The following is a 21048-nucleotide window of genomic DNA, read 5'->3' as shown; positions in this document are numbered from 1 at the left end:
AAACGAGACTGGAAAGAATATATTTCATTACATCTTTATAATTCATATTTTCAGTGTGTTGCCTCTTAAATATGTATTTAACATAAGCTGTTATTCTGCAGGGAAGCAAGCAAATGTTACTTCAAACACTACTATTAAGGGTTAGATTAAAATAAAAGGAAAGACTCCGTTTAATCCAGAAGAGGATGAAAAGACATATGCCCGCTACGGCAATGTATAGAAGCATGATTGAAGCCATCAAAATTTAGAAAAAACAAAATTGATAAAATAGTCAAATTACTTTTCTGGAGATTTGTTTTCTGAAATGCAGACTAAATGGGGAAATATTAAAGTGACTAACGAGGGGCATACAAATTCCATATTCTGATATTTAAACCATGGATTTATGGACGAAAGCACTACACAGGTATTTGAAATAACCATACAACATTTCATACAAACAAAGCTGTACACATTCCTTCAAATGCATAAGTGATCGTTTGAGCCTTTAATACTCACTGACACAAATGGGAACTATCCTGTTTATGCAACGTGGCAGCAGGCCTCTAATAAAGAACAGATGTTGTCTGCGACTGCGGAGTAAAATGGCCAAGGTTTTAATCCTGAATCCACCAATTGACTACATTGTTTGGTTATGTGCAAATCACACTACCTCTGAACGCAGAAGCTCTCTAGCCTGCCATAATTTAGAGCAGGCTTCTCCATGGAGTAACTGGTGAGCTAATGGTAGCTCTCCAATCACCTGCAAATAGCTCTCCTGTGTGCTTACCAGCCTATTAAATTGGAATCTTTTGCTTGGCTGAATCAATATACGTATGCCAAAAGTGTGTATTCAAGATGGAAATTTGTGCATTTTCAGAATTCATAAGCTTTGCAGCAAAATGACTGAATTTTCAAAATGTATTTAAAGCTGATTTTTTAGTTATAAATTAGGCGGGGTCACTTATTTCCAATATTACTTTTGCGCACAGGGCACTCCACAGTGGCTGGCATGTATTTCCCATGTAAAGATGTAACAAGCAGACTAACCTTTTGTTTTTTACCTTACTAATGGCAACCCTGTCTGATACACTGAAGTAACCACTGCTAGTAATCTTGCATATTGTGGCCACTAATGTAATCTTGTTTGATGTGGTGATTATTACAACACCAATTACAACAGTAGCTTATGGTGAGTTTAACTGAGCCTAACTGGAACATGACTAAGATAATTGAAATAACAGAAAAAGACAGATATATACCTACTGAGACCTGACTCGTGATGAATACTTCCTAGTTCACACGCTGGACATTGGCAAAACCCACATACAGATATTTCTTTGGCCTACAAGAGTGAGTTAATCGCTCAGGTGGGGGCTCAGTCTTTCCAAATGCGGAGAGCTTCACTTTAGTTTGACAAATATTTTCATAGTTTACATAAGAGTAAACACATCATAGAATAAGCAACATTTCATTATGCTTTGTTATCAACATCGTAACGAAATTAATTCGATTTTGCAATTTACGCCCAGGTAGATCACTCAAGTAATGTGACAACATTCATCCGGCTAAATGCTTTGTCCCAGGCTCCTGTCTGGGCTCTTCATGAAGATGTGTGCCTTCCTATGAGCAACTGCATCTTGCCACGGGCACAGATGCTCTTCGTGCTGCCAAGGAACTGCTTCTTGCACTGCGTGCTGCCCTGGGGTGCATTTTGCTGCCACTTGGGCAAATCGTGCTTTACCAGCCTCGGGCAGGGCAAACCGGCAACCTGGCAGCGGCAGAAGGGCTGATCTGACCGGCCGCTGTGTGGTTTTTGGCTGTTTCTGGTTGTTTTATGGTTCGGTGGGCTAACTTTGGCAGTTGGTTTCTCGGATATTACCCCCACATATTGCCCGCAGCAAGCATAACTCCACGCCCTCTTCCGATGGTTTGTGGCAATCGTTTGCCAGTTCCCTCTTTTGACAAATGAGGATGACTTAGACGCGATTTAAAAAATATGACGGAGCCTTACATGTTACAAACATCAGTGGCGACATAAAGCGCCTTGCTTCTATGTGCAATTGGCGTTAGAAAACTTTGAAAGATAATTGTCGCTTGTATTCGAGTCTTTAACTTTCCAATGCAAGCAATGATCTCTTTCCTCGTGTTGTTGTGCCTGACTCAGGATGTGACGCGCTGAGAAATAAAGACAAAATCTGAGCTTCGTGGTTCCAGGGACATTGTGTTCTCATATGTTTGAGAAAATGTCCAGCAAGCAGGTATTCACCGGTATGAAGTTATGTGCTAAATCGGCGTAGTGTGTGTACTGGTTATAACTGAAGCAGCTGATTGTTTTTTTAGTGGTTTTGTTTTTTTTGCGATTCCAGCTACTTGCTGTAGAGGGCAATAACAGTCCAGATTGAAAACTCTTCATCAAAATTATTTCTACTGCAGTTTGTATCGCCAAATGGGGTACATCATCTGGATTACAAGATCTTTGCCTTCTCCAGAAATAACCTTAAAACTCATCCTACAGATAGGCAAAAAACGTAAAGTTAATTTTGAGTCTGTAGTTTTACACCAAACGGATTTCTTTTCTTCTTGCTATCCCGGTTTAGGACCACCTGCAATCAAGTCTGCATGCTTCTTTCCTGTAGTTCGGAAAACCCTGCAGAGCCACAAACTCCGGGAGCACTGAACCTACTTGTCAGCAACATGCAGTACATCACAATGGGGTTTTGGGGGGAGTCAGGCATGCCTGGTCTCCCCCCGGGCTTATCGGGCTGGTGGAGCTGGCCACAAGGGGACCGGGTATTTGATTGGTTAAGGGACAGGAAGGGGTGGTAGCCTGGGGGTCACTATAAAAGGTGTGGGTTGGGCTTGGGCGGCCTCTTTGGCCGTAGTCACACCCAGGAGGCGGGACTCGGGCAGTTTTTTGGGCGTTTTTAGGCCGGAGTTGGTAAATCGGAAAAAGTGTTATTTGGTTGCCATGGAGATTAATCCAGTGGTTCAGGCATTGAAGGTTTTGCAGGAGGCTGGGAGGGAAGATTTGATAAGGGAAGGGGTTTTAGAACAAGCGTGGGTGGGCTTGAGGAGACCGAAGAGGCCTTCTTCTGACAGGGTTTCAGCTGCCGTTTTGGCCTGTAAATCCCCTGTAACAAGCCCTAAGAAAGGCAAGAAATTTAAAGTTAAAAGTGTGGCCGGGCGAAAAGTTTCGTTTTCACCGGACCACGGAAGTGAGGAGCCAAGGGTTAGCAATGAGGGCGGCTTACCTGGAATAGGGGCGGCGAGGAGGGGTGAGGCGAGTAATGCACGTCGTTATGGCGGTTTTTTGGTGCGTAGGGTGGCAGCAAAGGGTAGAGGCGCCCGTGTGGTCGGCGATGGCTCTGCGGCGGGGAAAACGGTTGGGCGCGGCTCTCGCGCGCGTTCTGGGACTGGAGCTGGGAGGCTGAGGGGCGCGATGCGCACCCGCGGCCAGAAGGGGGCGGGTGCGGCACGCGCGAGCTTGGCAAAAGGCGCGCGTGCGCACCAGGTTCTCTCACCTCGAGCCCCACTCGCCGTAGAAAGCGAGTGGGAGCAGGAGGGGCTGCCTTTTGAGGAAGGACAGTTAGGAGGGGCAACAAGATGGCCGCGCCCTCCGATTTGAAGGATTTAAGCGTCGGAGAGGGGAATTTGATCAATTTCGGAGTCGAGGAAGAGAATTTCCCGTCGGGTGAAGGTAGCCATATGTTTATGGCTACGCGAGATAATAAGGCTGTAATAGTCATAGATTCCGAGGAGGAAGGTGAGGTTTTAGAGCTGCAGGTTGAGGAAGGGAGTGGCATTGGTGGGCATTTTGAAAGGGGTTTCTTAGTGCCTAGTGGGGGGGGGGGGGGGGAGTCGGCAGACTTCCAATATACTTTGTCAGGTGGGGCTTGGGGTGCAAGAGTGGGAGGTGGAGGATCATTCAATTTTTAGGGCAGGAGGGCGGGGTTTTTCCCGGAAGGAACAAGGTAGGATTTCACAGGGTAGCATTTGTGGCGCAGCATTGGAATATGGGGGTGCAGGGTCAGCGCAGTTGGGTCAGAAAGTTTTGGGTCACGAACAAAGGGCGTACCTTTCCGAGTGTGCGGCCCCTCATGTTTCAAGCGGACATGGGGTGTTAATAGAGCACCAGCGGTCTGGACGGTCGGCTGGAGGTCCTGTTTCGGTGGGGGTCAGGGCACCTCCGGGACGCCGAACAGAAGGGAGGGCGCAATCCGGAGCGGTTCGCCTGACGGCGAGGGAGGTCACACCTATGGAAGTCAGATCGGTCGAGTCGAATGCCAGAGGTTCGGAGTCTAGGTCTTATAGCCGGAGCGCTATGTTGACTGGTGAGGAAGAAGAGGAGTTGGACTATGATGAAGATGTTGAACAAGTCGAAGCTCCTCAAGGGTCAACGAGTGGGCAGGCGTTCCGGGGCGAGCGGCTGTCTCGTCGAGATGTGGCTGCAAATTTATCTAGAGGTGAGGGTTGTGTATTGGGGGGTACCAGGTCTGGGCTTCGAGTTTCAACAAACGTGGATGTAGCAATTCAGGCGGGTGGAGAAGGAATAGAGAGCAAAGTGGGGGATCCCATGAGTGCGCAGGAAGAATCAGGTAAGGTTGGGGTGGATCAGGTGAGTGTGGGACAGAGTAGTAGCATTAGTCAAGGTTTGGGAAAGGGAAAGAGATTACCGTATATGGGAGTGTCGATGCCTTTGGGGGCGCATCTCACTCTAAGTTTGAAAGAAAAAATTTGGAAAGGGGAGTTTGTGGATGTGTTTAAGTTACTTCATAGAGAAGTTCAGGCTAAAGAGGGTTCTAAGGAGGAGGAGTGGGAATTAGCTCGGAGACCTAAAGTTCCCACGACAATTGAGAATTGGACGTCAGCTTTCTTGATTTATGCCAGTGTTCTGTGCGAGCGTTTCCCGGATTGCTCGGTGGCGCTTTTGAAATACATGGACGTGGTGAGAAGGGCACAGATGGATTATGGTGGATTTGGCTGGTTCCGTTATGACGAGGAATTTAGGGCAAGGAAAGCGGTCTACCCAGAAAAGGCTTGGGGTGAAATTGATAATGAATTGTGGATGCAGTGGTTGAGAACTGCTCGGACTGCCCCAGCAACGCATACGGCGAGCGGTTTACCGGTTCAGTATCAGCCCTTTCAGAGCCGTCCCACCCCTTTTGGGGTGGGATCTGGGCAACGGGGACAATTGCCACATAATGGGGCCTGCTGGTCATTCAACAGTGGGATGTGTACAAGGCAACAATGTAAATTTAGGCATGATTGTTCCAATTGTGGGGGCAGGCATCCGGTTTACCAATGTTTTGGAGGATTCAATTGGGCTGGACAAGGGGTACAGGGTAGAGGAGTGGACAGGGGAAGAGGGCAATTCCAGCAGTTGGCAGGAAAAGGGCCCTACTCCCATTAATATAGAGGTTGTTACGCATTGGTTACAATTTTATCCACGTTCGGAGGATGCAAAAGTTTTGGTTCGTGGTTTCAGGGACGGATTTAAGCTATGTTACCAAGGTCCGAGGATGAGGAGATGGGCCAACAATTTGAAGTCCGCAAGGCAATTCCCCGATGTTGTTAGGGCTAAAATTAAAAAGGAAGTGGAGTTGGGTAGGATTGCAGGCCCCTTTTTCAGCTGGCCATTGCCGAATTTGATCATTTCCCCTCTAGGAGTGGTGCCAAAAAAGCAGAAAGGCGAGTTTCGTCTTATCCATCATTTGTCTTGGCCGGCGGGTGCGTCGGTGAATGATTTCATCGCCACGGAGGACTCAGTGGTGCATTATGCATCGGTTGATTATGCTATTGCTTTGGTGAGGAAGTGTGGCCGGGGCGCTGAAATGGCTAAGTCAGATATTCAGTCGGCTTTCCGGCTTTTGCCAGTGCACCCAGAGGATTTTTCTTTATTGGGTTTGCAATTTGAGGACGCAATTTTTGTGGATAGGATGCTACCTATGGGATGTTCTGTATCTTGTTCTCTTTTTGAAATGTTTAGCACTTTTTTGCAATGGATTTTACAGTACAGGGGTGGAGTGAAGTTTGTTACCCACTACCTGGACGATTTTCTGTTCATTGGGACACCTCAGTCTAGTGAGTGTGGTCAGGCGTTGGAGACCTTTGAGTGTCTTATGGCAGAGTTCGGGGTCCTGTTGGCTCAGGACAAAACTGAGGGGCCATCCACCTGCTTAAGCTTTCTCGGAATTGAGCTTGATTCGGTTAAACTGGAAGTTCGTTTGCCCCAGGAAAAGGTTCAGCAATTGATTTCCTTGTTGGAAGAGGCGGTAAAAAGGCCAAAAATTGAGCTACGGCAAGCGCAGAGTGTTTTAGGACATTTGAAGTTTGCATGCAAAGTGGTTAGAGTTGGTAGAGCTTTTTGCAGGCGCTTAGGTTTTGCAATGAAAGGGGCAGTTTTGCCACACCAGCACATTCGGCTTCGGGCAAGTGTCAAAGAGGACTTGAGGATTTGGATCAGTTTTCTGGAACAGTTTAATGGAGTTAGCATGTTGGTTGATGAAATGGATTGGCAGTGGCAGATACAGATATTTTCAGATGCGGCAGGAGCGCATGGTTTTGGCCTCTTTTGGGATGGACATTGGGCGGCTGAGAGTTGGCCCTTGACTTGGAAAAAAGCGAAACATAGCATCGCTTTCTTGGAATTTTTCCCTTTGGTGGTGGCTTTGTCGGTTTGGGGTTCACATTTGGCAAATCGCAATGTTGTTTTCAATGTGGATAATCAGTCAGTGGTACATTTGGTGAATTCCCAGAGGGCGAAAGACGAGAAGGTTTTGAGGCTGTTGAGAGTTTTCTTGTTGAAATGTTTGCAATGGAATGTGATGTTTAAGGCGAAGTATGTTCCTGGTGTGAATAACGATATTGCGGATGCACTGTCTCGTTTCCAGTGGCAGAGGTTCCGTGGTCTTGCGCCGGGAGCGGATGTACAGAAGAGGGAGTTCCCCAGGGAGTTGTGGGATTTAGGAGAGTGAGGATGTTGCAGCTGGTCCAGCAATCGATAGCTCCATCTACACGGAAGAGTTACGAGCAGGCCTGGTTGGAGTTTTTAAGGTCAGGCGCGGTGAGACGGGTTGGGGGTAGAGAAGTTTTTATGCAAAGGAGGGAGGACGCTGTTCATTTTATTAAGCAGCAAATAGAGTTGGGGTTATCGGCGGTGACTATTTCAGGTAAGTTGTCGGGGATATCATTTTTTGGTAAGTATTTTTGGGGGTATGATCCGGTGGAAGGGGAGCTTTGCAGACGTTTGATTGCGGGGTGGGCTAGGGAGGGGGGGGGCGAGGAGGGATGGGAGGAGACCTATTACGTCAGATTTGCTTCAAGAGTTGTTGGGAGTTTTAGTTGAGGTTTGTTTTTCACCTTGGGAATGTCATTTGTTATCTCTTTGCATGTCTTGGCTTTTTCATGGAGCATTTAGGGTTTCGGAGCTCTTGGGAATCAAGGGTCGTGATGGAATTTTGCAGTCTGATGTGCAGGTAAGGAGCGGGGCGGTGGTGGTTTGGTTACGAGCATCAAAAAATGATCGGTTGGGGAGGGGACAAGAGGTATTTTTGAAGGGTACAGGTCTGGCTACTTGCCCGGTTGGGCTTTGGATGTCATTCGCACGAAGATTATCGGAGTCATCGAGGTTTGTATTCCTGCATGAGGATGGTTTGCTTTTGACGGCTTACCAACTTCTGGCAGTCATGAGACGGGCTTTGGGGTGGCTGGGGATGGATTATTGGTACTATGGGACACATTCCTTCCGAATCGGAGCGGCTACAGAAGCAAGGACGGTGGGTAAATCAGATGTGGCAATAATGAATTTAGGGCGTTGGAAATCACAATGTTTTAAGCGTTATGTCCGCCAATTTAGATGAGTATTGGTTTGGGGTTTTTTGCAGGGGATAGTTTTCAGTTGAGGTTTTTGTTATGGTTATTTCGGTTACTGTTAATGTTATGTGCATTCCAGTTCGGTGTTTTTTATTTCTCTTTTCCATTGTTCTTTCATAGGTTGTGTTGCCGGTCCTGAGGGATGCTGTATCGTTTGGATCGTGGGGCACTCTTTTGTGCGATGGGCAGAGAAACAGGCGGCGACTAGGCATTTTGGGAAGCAGTTGGGTTTAGATGGGTCAAGGATTAAGGTCAGTTGGGTGGGTAAGAGCGGTATGAGGTGGGGAGAGCTCTTGTCAGTTCTATCTCGTAGGATGGAGAAGGGGGTTTGTCCGGATCTTTTAGCAATTCATTTGGGGGAAAATGACTTAGTTTCCTTATCAGGTATTGGTTTGTTAAAAGCAATGAAAATGGATTTGTTAAGAATTAAAGAGCGTTGGGCTGGCACTCATATTGTATGGACTTGTTTGGTACCTCGCAGGTTTTGGAGAGGAGCATATTCGGTAGCAGGTATCGAGAGGCAGAGGAGGAAGGTAAACAGAGAGATGAGGAATTTCTGTCACGAAAAGGGAATTTCGATATTGTGGCATGATAATTTGGTGGCTACGGAATTGGCTTTATTCAGACAGGACGGGGTGCATTTGTCTTTTTTGGGGAATGAGATGTATTTATTTGAATTGAGAATGCTCATTGCAGATTTATTGGGTGAGAAGTTGTGGGATCGTTAATTCGGGGTCTGGGTGGGTGGGGGCAGGAAAACACTGGGCGGTTTTCCTGCGTGGCGGGGGATTTGCACATAAAGCCGTTGGGGGGGAGGGGAGGAGGCGGAAGTTTGAGGTCAGGGAGGTTGTAGCAAGGGTCACAAGGGAGGAAAGGGAAGGGAAATACAGAAGGGGGGCAGGAAGACAGATGGGAAAGGTTTTGATTAAGGGTTTACTGGGAAGGGGAAGTTTAGTGGGGGGGAGGGGTTAGGAGAAAACTTTGTCTAGTGAGGTTATAGTTTTGTAAGGCTTGTTGCCAAGGTTAATTGTTTCACTGGACCTGTTCTATTAAAGCGGCCTTTTATCCCTTGGAGCGGTGTCGCGTGGTCTGTTCCTCATTTTCAGCCCGATGGGGTTTTGGGGGGAGTCAGGCATGCCTGGTCTCCCCCCGGGCTTATCGGGCTGGTGGAGCTGGCCACAAGGGGACCGGGTATTTGATTGGTTAAGGGACAGGAAGGGGTGGTAGCCTGGGGGTCACTATAAAAGGTGTGGGTTGGGCTTGGGCGGCCTCTTTGGCCGTAGTCACACCCAGGAGGCGGTACTCGGGCAGTTTTTTGGCCCACCCACCCTCCCTCGTTTTGTTTCAAGTTTTGGTTTTTTTGCCTTGTTTGAGTTTTGTTGATGTCAAGGTTTTTCTTTTTTAGCTTAAAGAGACAGAGTTACCAGTTTTGGGCTTAATCAGGCTTTAAGAGGACAGGTAATTGCTTTGCACTTTGGTGGTAGGTTTGTTGTTTATTGAAAATAGGCTGCCGCTGGTAGACAGGTCTGGTGGGGGCGGGGGATTTGCACATAAAGCCGTTGGGGGGGAGGGGAGGAGGCGGAAGTTTGAGGTCAGGGAGGTTGTAGCAAGGGTCACAAGGGAGGAAAGGGAAGGGAAATACAGAAGGGGGGCAGGAAGACAGATGGGAAAGGTTTTGATTAAGGGTTTACTGGGAAGGGGAAGTTTAGTGGGGGGGAGGGGTTGGGAGAAAACTTTGTCTAGTGAGGTTATAGTTTTGTAAGGCTTGTTGCCAAGGTTAATTGTTTCACTGGACCTGTTCTATTAAAGCGGCCTTTTATCCCTTAGAGCGGTGTCGCGTGGTCTGTTCCTCATTTTCAGCCCGATAAGCCTTTGAGAACTGCCTAAAGTATTCTCACAGTAGATAAGGCGAAACCATCGGATACTCGCTTGGATACCGCGGAAGTATGCTTAGCGTCTACTTTCCGAAATATATCCCTGACTGGAATGAAAGCAGACATGGCAACAACGCATGAATAACAATCTCTCGGTTTAAGGAGAAACAGGAAAAGCTGTTGTTGTTAAGTGGACAGATGAATTCAAGAAAATAGTTTATCAATGTCAAAAAGTCAAATGGGTCTCTCAAGGGAGTCGCCGAAAGTAATTTGAGGTAATGGTTCAAAAAAGCACCACTGGAGAAACAAAACTACATGAATCCCCCAGAGGCTAATGAAGAACCCAACAAATTCACATGCTATGGCTTGATAAGGCCATATTTAAAATGACATCCCCTTATATTGGGATGAGAGCTCTCGCTGGCTGTGCACATATGGTGGGGGGGACGGGTTTGGGGGCGCTTGGCCACCCTATGTGCGGTCTGGTCCACCACAGACCAGTGACGTTATAGTTAGGTATGGCAGTAAGATCAGACACGGTTTATAAAAAAAAAAAACTCATAAAGGCACTGAAAAAAGTGAAGGTTAAAGTGATGTTGTAGTTAGGTTTGGTAGTAATATCGTTCATTAAGTTACAACCCTAGAAATTAACTTACACAATCAAAGGTTAATGTGACGTTATATTAAGGTAAAATGTTAGTTAAAAATACAATTTTGAACTAAAAATAACACTGAAATTCACCAGTTATAATTCACTGAGCTAACCAGAACTTGAGACTTCACTATGCACTGCTGATGATCTCACATATTACATCACTCATGACATGCATGGAAATGGACATCTTACTTTACTTTAAAGAAAAAAAAACAAGAAATTCACTGTAAAAACAACAAAATTTAAAGTAATGTTATAGTAGGGTAAAATGTCAGTTAAAACATACTACGAGCAAAACCATTAAACATTTACCGTTAGCTCAAGTAATTGTAACTCATGCCCTAGATTAACTATAAGTAGTGCTTTAAGTAAACGGAAACTAGTCACTCCAATTATGCAGATAAAATAATTAAATTCGTGTGTGATGGTGGAAAAAAAAAAATCAGTTTTTTGAGAATAAGAAAGTAAATAGCCGCTCAATTCTCCATGTCCAAAGCCTATCTTGAACTCCATCACTCTGGAAGCAGGTGAACAGCATCACACTGTTTATTCCAACAAAACAAGAACTGTTATGACTGGGTAACAACTCTGTCTGACAAAATCACATTTAAACTAAAAAGGCGAAAGAAGAGGACCCTAACTGTAAACTACAAAGGTGGTAAAATACTTCAGGGAAAGTAGAAAGTAACAGAGGATATGCTGTACACTAAAAACACCAATAATTGATGTGGTGTTAAATTGAAAGAATGTAAAGTTACAAGCTTCAATTAGAGTCAAAGAAGCAGCTGCATTTATACAATCAGGAGCTCAAGGTAAACCACGACTCAGATTCCTTATGGTCATATACATTAGAAGGACATAGTTCTAGAGAGCGGTTCTTAATTCCAACATCAATTACGCCAATTGATCGGCATAAAACAAGTCTAAAAATGTCAGAATTATTTTTATGACTGTATTAAACAATATATTTCCTGCTCCCCCACTACCAGGCAGGGCGCAGTGCCAGATTCCAACAACACTTTACTGTTCTTGTATTGGGATACTAGCTTTTTGGGTAAAACAATCCAATTCACAAGGTTCCTTCATCCTTCCTGTTATCTTGTCAACCTTTTCCACCATCTCATGTTTCCTCTTTTCCTTCTGGCTTCATCCACTCAAATGTTTTAAGATGAAATTGTAGTGACATAAATCACTGTGCAAATACCCAGTTCCATTAAAGGAACAACAATGACCCACACTCACCATCACCATATTTGCAGTTTCCTAAATTGCAATTTCCAGCAATAACTGTAGAAAACGTGGCGATTACCATACGTTAAGCTTACATGTAAATTTAAGACCACTTGCATCCCCCCACACAGCGATGAGTCAGAAAGCCGTGCAGGGTTGACCGACTGAGCCTGCCAGAACAGAGCTAAGCAGCAGTGCTGAGTGTGCCTAGTCTCCCAATGTCATTTGATCAAGTACATTATCTACTGCTAAGTATGTTGGAAGGCGTGGCCAAGATAGCCCAAGCCACGCCCGAGTTTCACAGTTTCTTAGAGGATACAGATATAATTGCACTGCTAAGGGCATTTACCTCCTCACCTTATAGGGCTTTGTGGAGAAATGTAAAGAACCCATCCGATTGTCCTTCAAATCAATGTACATATGTCAAACCCATCCCATCCACGTGAGTAAGAAGCAAGAAGAGAGTTTTGTGTCTATTTTCCAGGACATATATGCCTACATAATGATGGTTCCTAAATCCAGAGGACAATCCTCCAAACGGCCTTCCTAAAAACCAAAACATGCAAATAAGACAACCAGCCGCAATTAAATAAATATTAAATGCTACGCAAATAGTGATTTTCTTTGGTTCAGTAAAGCATCAGCAATTTGAAAGGGTTGCAACCATTTACCCATTCTTAAGTCTCCGTTTTAAAGCAAAGAACAGTACAATGGGATTAGAGATCTATGAGCAAGTAATGTATTCCTGATTCCCAAATAAATGCACTGTTAAACAGACTTTTGCATGTATACAATGTAAGACAATTACTAAATTGCGTCCAATCCAAATCTTGGAGAGTGGTCTGGTTCAGAGGAATTCCGAGGGTGTAGTACATCAGTACCTTCCTCCTTAGACTAATGTTGCTTATTCAGCAACAAATGCATGGAATTCAGCACCACAACTCATCAAGAGCCTTCAAAGAATGGGCCACGTTACAGAGAAGCTCAGAACTCTGCAAAGGCTTTCAGAGGATGTACAAATAAAATGTAAGCCTTTATGCGCAGTGCAAACATCCATTATAGCCATTACCCTGTAAGATCTATACGTCGTCCTCAATAAGAATCCTCTCTAATGACCTCAGATCGGCAAAGACAAATTGATTAGCAGAGCGCACTCTCAGCCTGAACAATAAAGGGCCACGTTGGGGAACATACTCCCTCAGACATTAAAGATTGCTGGCAATTATCAATACATTCATTTAAAATAGGAAAAAAAGCCTCTCTCCCCAAAACAGCTGCCTTTAGCTGGCTCTTATCTTTCATTGTAGTCAGCAGGCTCACACCAGCTTTCTGAGAGCACTCTCTCCGATTGTATGCTGATGAGTGCTATGCCCAGGTAGGTGGCATTCTTTTCTGTACCTCGTTTACTTCCTGTCCCTTCAGTTCACACAGGAAGTGACGTCCAGGATGGGCCCAAAGCACACTTCAAGCTCAGAATCCTAGAGTTTGGGGACAATAAGGATCTGACTATATACAACAGCCGTCTACGGTAGAAGAGACTCTAAAAGAGGCCATTAACAAAGAGATAAACACACTTTAAACCCTAGGAATGCCAGCGAGGTTTCATTTTAAAACAAGCTGCAATAGATTATTTAAGGCAAATGAAATTAACTTTCATAAAGTCCCGATTTAAAAGAAACCATCACATTCTAGGACAAGGGTCTGCTAGGTTTTTGTTTATATTGTTATAACAGGAACTAAACGCTGCTGCCGATTTCAAATATATTGGTATAATCCGTTCCTTTTCGTGTATGACATAAAAGGGGTGATGACAGAGCAGTGAATCTTATAACAAAAGTAAAGGTAAGTAACTCATGTGACAGGAGTGATTGTCTATTGAAACCCTATTCCTCGAAGATTCGATCATTGTGAATCACAACAGAAGTGAAAACGATTTCAAGCTAACTACCCGACGGGCGTGGGTAACCGCTGGCACAACGTTAACCATTTTTCTGCAGAATGAAAAAAAACACAACAAAGGAGAAAGGGTGTGCCATCAACTATGCCTGTTGTTTGGAATGCGTGGAGAGTGCAATATGGTCTTGGGCTGTCCCTTTGACTAGTATATGACCTATCTGGAGTGTCTGGTCAGAATGTGTACGGAGGCACAAAAAGAAACATGCATTTTCAATGCAACGGGTCTTGCATTTGCTCGAGTTAGAGCTATTAACTTTGTAAAGAAAAAAAAAACGCAGCGCGATCACACTATGTAAAATGCAGCGCGATTGCACTGCGGGGAAAGTAAACAGATTAAGTAGTCCGGACACCATGCTGGAAACATCTAGCCTCGTAGTAGTTTACCGGTGCTGTGTAGGTGGGCTAAACACCAGAAAAAGCATGACGTATGCATGCCTTTCACAAATGAAAGCAAGCGGATTTTAAAAGGCAAGCCCACGAACCAATGTAAGTGACCGAAGTGATATTGACGTGGTTTGAAGCACAAAGAGGGATTACAGAATGGGATGGAGCGCTTTGCATTCGCCCATAAAAAGGAAAAGACATATGTGAATTTCAGTGCAGGACTAGAAAACAATAACTAGGAGACCGCAGAGTTATCCCTTATGCCAAGACACTAAAGAGAGAAGCATCATGTGCTGTTATTTCTTTAACATTCAGCAGTTTTACGATCATAATTTAGTGGAGGGACTGAATCACATTTGAAAAATCAAACTCTACATAGCTATTGTAAGAAAATGCCTCTTTTTACCAAACAGGCCTCAGTGCCAGGGCTCTGACTCTCTAAACGGTATATGTCTAACTGTTTAAGCCACAAGTGGCATAAGTTAACTTACTTAGGAGTTGCTAGTATGAGGTAGCTGGGGTAGCCAAGGCCTGCAGGTTAAAGTGTCTCTCGTGGGCTGCAGCACTTGCTGTGCCACCACAGATGGGACACTGTAAAGCATGACTCCCAGCCAGCAGTGGCTGGCTGGCGGAGCAGTTTTTACACTGCTGACTGGACTATGCCATTTCAAATAACGACAAACCGTAAGCCCTCCTTTTTACTGTTCATAAGTCACCCCTAAGGCAGTCTACTGAGCCCTAAAGGCAGGGGGCATTATATTAAAAAGATGGACATGCGTTTTCTAACTTTACGTGTCCTGACAGTAAAAACCCCACGTTGTCGTTTTCAGTAAGGGAAAGCTAGTAGCTCCATTGACCAGTACAGGGTCACACAGCAGTGCTAGCTTCTGAATGTGATTGCTAATTATGATACTTCAGGTACCAAATAATTTGCCGCAATAAATCCAACTTGATGGTCAAGTCGAATTCAATGTGACTTTTGCACAAATAGCAATTTCAAAGAGTTGCCACTTTGTTGCCCAAAGCTTTCCAGTGAGCATGTATAGTTGCTGACCTTAATACAGCCTGCTGACCTCCTGGGGGGAGGAGTGAACGACTTTCAGGAAGGAACACAAAGAGACTTCTGTTGGAGGAGGAGGCTGGCAGGAAAGCCAGGCAGGGTGTGAGCCCAAAAGGTAAGCTTCAACAGGAAGCCACCTTTGAAGGGCAAATTTTAGTCACACGTGATAAGGGCTGCTCTTTTGTCTACGCAGAAAGGCTGTCACCGGGACAGTGAGGGAAAAGCTGTGAGATGTGCTAGGGCACGCCACACACAATAGAAGGGTGTTGCCATATTGGAAGTGGGCAGAATGGTGCATTCTGGGCTAGACAGACGCCACATTTTGCAGGAAGTCGCAACTAGGCCAGGATGGACCTGGAAGCCCATTGGCTAATAGTCACTATATTTTAGAGGGTACAAACTGGGCACAAAAGTGGCACACCTGGCACCCAGACCTCAGATTATGCCTCTACTGGAAAGAGGACTGAAAAAGGACTGACCTGCTGTTCCCCTAGATCTGGCAAAGAGAGGCTGCATCAAAGACTGGACTGCACCTGCTGCCCTTTGGGCTAGCAAAGAGAGGACAATGTCTATGGTGCTCTGCTTGAGGAAAAGTTCACTCGAACCCCACACAGAAGAAGAAGTGACTCCAATGGCTAGTTGGCTAACCTCCTGCTACAGATCTAGGTCCACAAAAGCTGAAGAAGATTGGTAGCCAAGAATGCCTGATCACCACTGAAAACCTTAGTGCAGCCCAGGAGACTTAGATCTGACCCTCAAAACTGGCAACGGAGTCTGTTATACCCAGGAGAGTAGCTGGAGTGTAATTTGGTTGCCCATCAAGAAAGTTACTGCCTGTTAAAGGGAACCAGTGGGTCCCTTTAAATGGAGACCAGTGGCAACTAGTTTTTGGCTGGAATTCACCCAGTCTTTGAATTCTGTGGCCAAAGTTGCCCGACCAGGTCTTTGAACTCTGTGGCTAAAGTTGCCCCAACATGTTCGTAGACTGAGGGGTGACCCTAGGAAAAATCCAACACAATAAAAAAACCAACACCTATTTTTGAAAATATGTTGTATTTGCCCTGTCACTGGCACAGCATCTCCAGCTTCTTCTATCCCTTCCAACAGGACCACTCCACTACAATATATGGTGGTTCCCCCATATAGCGTTGTACTGAACTGGATGCTACTTTGACTGCAAGGTAACTGTTTTACTAGACCTTTTTGGTCCCAGTGACTGACTTTTTGCTGTAGTTTGGCGCCACAAGAGTGCTTATAGTGTCATTTTTAAGTTACTTGATGTGGCTAATCCTAAATCACAGATCGCTGTAGATTACAATGATGTATTGTACTGAGTGAAAATATGCAGTGTATTGTTAATTTGAAAAGTCATAACTCCGGAATACCCCAGTGTTCTTTTTGTCCTTTAGGTGTCTATTTAAAGACAAAAATACAACCTATTTTTTAAAATAGGTGTTGGATTTTATTGTGTTGTATTTTCTTCCCATTGAATTGTCTTGGTACTTCTAAATGCTTTACACTTGGTTCCTTTGATAAAGCCCGACTGCCCAGAGTTGCAGCTACCTAGGGTTGAGCTAAGGAGGGTTCAGCTAAGGTTTTTCAAATGACCCCGAATGGAGCCAAAATGGATTTGTGCCTTTATTACACAGGAAGGTTGCACAACCACACAATGTGCTAAACAACTTTTCCCACGACTATTCTTTGAATAAAAGTAAATTTATACAGGAGGGGAAATCTGATTGCCTATCAAAAATCCAGCAGGAGCAGAGTCATCTGTTATGTACCCGCTAGACTGTTTTTTTTTATTTCACTCCTACACGTTTTAAGCACTATAATCAGGGTGAGTGGAATCATGTGGCAGGGGAGGACCAAATTATGTGGCATAGTGTAGCACATTTTGTGTTGGTATTCTTTCCATATTTTGTCATTTTACATAGGTTGACACTGTCCGAGTCAAGGCTTAACCTCCTTAGTACCAGCTTAAAACCCACATACACAATAAGCAACAGAAAGGAGGCCAGTCAACTTCTACAAAGGGCCTTGAACTGTGCAACAATACATGTTGCTGTGTTTAGTAACTTTTGATCCATTGATCCATTTCATAGTTATGCAGATTATGTCACAGCTGCAAAGTAGCAGAATTCCAGTGTCTCTGGCTATAATATGGTTATGTTTGAATTGAACTATTAAAGTAAATCCTCTCTCTCTCTCTATGTATGTATGTATATATATATATATATATATATATATATATATATACACACACACACACACACACACACACACACACACATACATATACACACACACACATATATATATATATATATAGAGCATCTTCTGCTTACAAAATCTATCTCTTGAATTCTAGCTTCTAGACTGAAATCCAAGTGATAACATCCCTATGTTAGGATGTTGTGAAATCTACGATCACTCAAAATCTGAGTTTTCCTTTATTTTATTATATTGAATGTTTGGGTGCTTTTATTGCACAAAATTCAGTGATATAAAAACCCATATTTCACTGAGAACTCTGAATTATGGAAAATGCTTCACGGCTCACTGTGAAATAGGGGTTTCATGATTGATGTAGCATCCTTCAAATCACTCTGTAGAGCTTCACCCCTATCAAGGCTAATAAGAATATATAGCATGGAGGACCAAATAAGGCAGTAGAGGCTAACTATATTATGCAGCAAAAAATGCAAACTAAGCAGCACATTCTCTGGCACTATTACTTTCATCTACGTGAGGCAGAAACAAGTATTGGGGGAAATCTGAAAATTATGGGGCGAATGCAGTAAAAACACAATTAACGTTTAACAATACCCACACCTTCTAATTGTTATTAGCCCCCACTCTTAACTGGACTTTGAAGAAAACAACTTTTTCAAGCTAACTTTCTCTAAATAACACATTACAAAAAATATATTACAGGTAATATGGTGGTATACCGTCAACCCGGGGTTCTCGTGATATTTATAACCCCATCTCCCTTTGGCCTCATGGTTTAATATATCACCGGAACTCCTCAATTGCAATATTGTTCCATCTTATATGGTTAACCATCATCTATCCTCTACTTAATAATGTTTTTTTGTAAAGCGCTGCAAAACACTAGTGGCAGCCTTTGAGTGCCTTTGGTTAAAAACATTAGTACATCAGGCAATTAAAGAACTATGATGTTGACAGCAAAGTCAAAATATTAACTGTACTTGCTGATGATAAAGCCTTAGAAAGGAGAGCACAGAGTCTCAAAAGTTTGCATCGGTGGTTAGAACGCTGGCTTTAGGCATCTTCTAGGTGACATCACTGTTATGGCTCCAAGCTCGAAAGTTGGCTCCCAACCCCAAGCTGCTGTACTCCAGATCCTAAAGCACCTCAACACATGACCGCTCCTAAGGATACCTTTGGAGAGGCTCTAAATCCAGGCTACAGATGGCTACAGTAAAAGTCTTGTGAAAATCAAATTCATAATGTCCTGTAGCTAAAGAATCCCCATGAATACCCCATGAGCCATATACTCCTCAGCCTTAGCTTCACAAAATTTACATCCTCGCTACAGCAATCTATCAATGTAAAAAGCATAGGTCAGTCAGGCTCCAAAAGCAGCACATACTCCCAGCACAATCCTTCCCAATGCCTTGTTGTCCCTACCACCTCATTGAGACAGAAGTGTTATTAAATGTGAAAGTTACTCAAGCTTGGAGCCCATCACCTCAAACTGCTTAGAGAACTATGGTAACACTCAGTCCCTACCAACCTCATAAATACATTGGTTAACTCTAAATGTGATCCAGCCATTGTCAAATTCATGCCTAGTAATCCATGCCATGTTCCAGATAGCTTAATAAACTACGAACGTGTGCCAATATTCCCTTTAACACCTTAATAAAATGACTGTAGCTAATTACAATTTCAAGCCCAAGCTTCCACTAGATTAAGACTTGTCAGGATTTCACAACAGATTCAGTGAGTCTAAATGCTACATTCCTGTGGTGCTGAGACACTGAGCAATTTAGATGAGCAGCATCTCTCCAGCACATCTTAGTAAAGCTGAAAAAAAAGTTGATACACATGTTCACATGTTCATAGCATCTCTTTTGGATGCATAGCTACTGCACATCATGCTTCTCTCCACAACGATTCAAAACAGTCATATCAATTAACAGGTTGAAAGTTTCGACTTTCTCTGTGCGCACACAGAGAACATCCCCTGTCCCGGTCCAATATTTCCATGCTCCCTGTAATCTATTTCCTAAAAAAAAACAAGGCTGTGAATTAGCTAAAAGAAAAAAGATCAATGTTAGCACGGTGTCTGTGCCATTGTGGCCACTGTTCCGATGCCCCTAAGTGATTTCTCTGAATTGTTTATTTGTGGCAGAATATGTTGGACCCCAATTCTCTATGAACTCCTCAATGATGGATCTGGTTCCTCTCAGGGTCGCCCCCGAGGTACTCTGATAAAAAGGTTAATTGGTTCTAGTCACCCATGGCATTAGGTGGTAAACCTCTCTTGATCACCTTGCCCCTCTGCAAACCACTGCTGATGGTAACTGGTTGTCATTTTCTGGGTACAAAAGTCCCCACAAGGGAGGTTTTGACTGGACGTGCCATGTTAAATTAAGACCGAGTGCTCAGGAAGATGATTTCTCCTTCATAAATGCATTTTATATCATTAAATGTAATGTTGACAAACATACTTGGCCATCATTAGCATAACTCTTAGTCAACATTAGTGGGCTTGATACAAGGCTCACAATCTAAGTGAATTTAATTTGAAGCTTATATATGATGCAATTGATAATGTAGTGATGTCCCTCATGTGACAGAAGTCATCAATATGTGTATTGTGTTAGTCAAAGTGCAAATGGTTTGAATGTAGGAAGATGCACCTGAAAGTCATTTTTAACCATGCATGGCTTAGACTGGTGTTATAAACCCTGGTGATAGCTCCTATAAATCAAATGTTTGGAAAATGTAATTGATATTATTATAATTTAGACCTTAGACCAGGGGTCATCAAACGTTTTCGTACTGTGAGCTACTTCTGATCAGTAAAAATCATTGTGAGCTACTAAAGGCTGAGCAACTTGCTCACTCTTACCAGGCACCCACACGACCAGCTTCATTGAAACCTAATGTTCATAGAGCCAGATACTATGGTTTGAACAAAATACTTTGACTAGGGCCATTATGACAGGGTTGCTATGTGTGTCAATGAGAGCATGGTCTATAGGAATGTATGAACAGGGAGGCGAATGAATGGGAGTTATGTGCATGGGTGACTGAGAGCCTGTGTCATATGTTCTGTGACACAAGACATACCTTTCGTCATATGTGGCACCATTACATGTATAACGCAAGCGTGCACCATTTTTTTAAATCTGAAATTTTTTAAGTGCAAACAAATTTTCATTGTATAGAACATTTTTCTGCACTTTACATATCTCCCACTTAAAATAATGGCTGTATTTTTCAATTATAAATATTGCACAATGTCTACCAGTCATTGGGGGCAAGATGCATGCTGTGTGTAAAGGCAAAACTTTGAAATGGAAGAAATTTAAACAGAAGAGGTATCTTTATTTTTATATGAATGCCATAAAACTCACTCTTTACATTTTCTCCCATTTTCAAGTGTCACCTTTACAAACAGCAGGCATCATGCTCCAAGTGGCCTGTAGACACAGTGCTATACTTAAAACAAAAAAATACAGCTATATGTTTAAATCAAAGGAATTTAAAGTTAAGAAACATGCTTCATAAAACATTGATGTAGATGCTTAATGGAAACTGGAGAAAAAAAACTAACTAACACAATGTTTCATGGAAATATTTTTCTTCACTTTAAATGTCTAACATTTGAAAAAAAAGACTATTTTTCAATTATAGATAGGACAATGTCTTTTGGCTACTGGGAGCAGAGACCAGCTGTTTGTAAATGCAACATTTTGAAGTAGGAGAAAATTAAATGAAGAGTTAACTTAATCATTCAGGTAACATCTTATTTTAATTTTCTCCCATTCAAAAGC

The 21048-nt window shown here is 43.5% G+C and overlaps 1 protein-coding gene across 4 annotated transcripts in view; it reads right to left on the bottom strand.

Annotated features, from left to right (window-relative positions):
* The window catches only part of ARHGAP32 (Rho GTPase activating protein 32), a 942023-nt gene that overhangs the window by 701867 nt on the left and 219108 nt on the right, over positions 1-21048 (bottom strand). The window lies entirely within an intron of this gene.

This window comes from Pleurodeles waltl, chromosome 3_1 (assembly GCF_031143425.1).
Source record: "Pleurodeles waltl isolate 20211129_DDA chromosome 3_1, aPleWal1.hap1.20221129, whole genome shotgun sequence".
In the NCBI taxonomy this organism is placed as follows: Eukaryota; Metazoa; Chordata; class Amphibia; order Caudata; family Salamandridae; genus Pleurodeles; species Pleurodeles waltl.
This window is presented reverse-complemented; position numbering and strand designations above follow the sequence as displayed.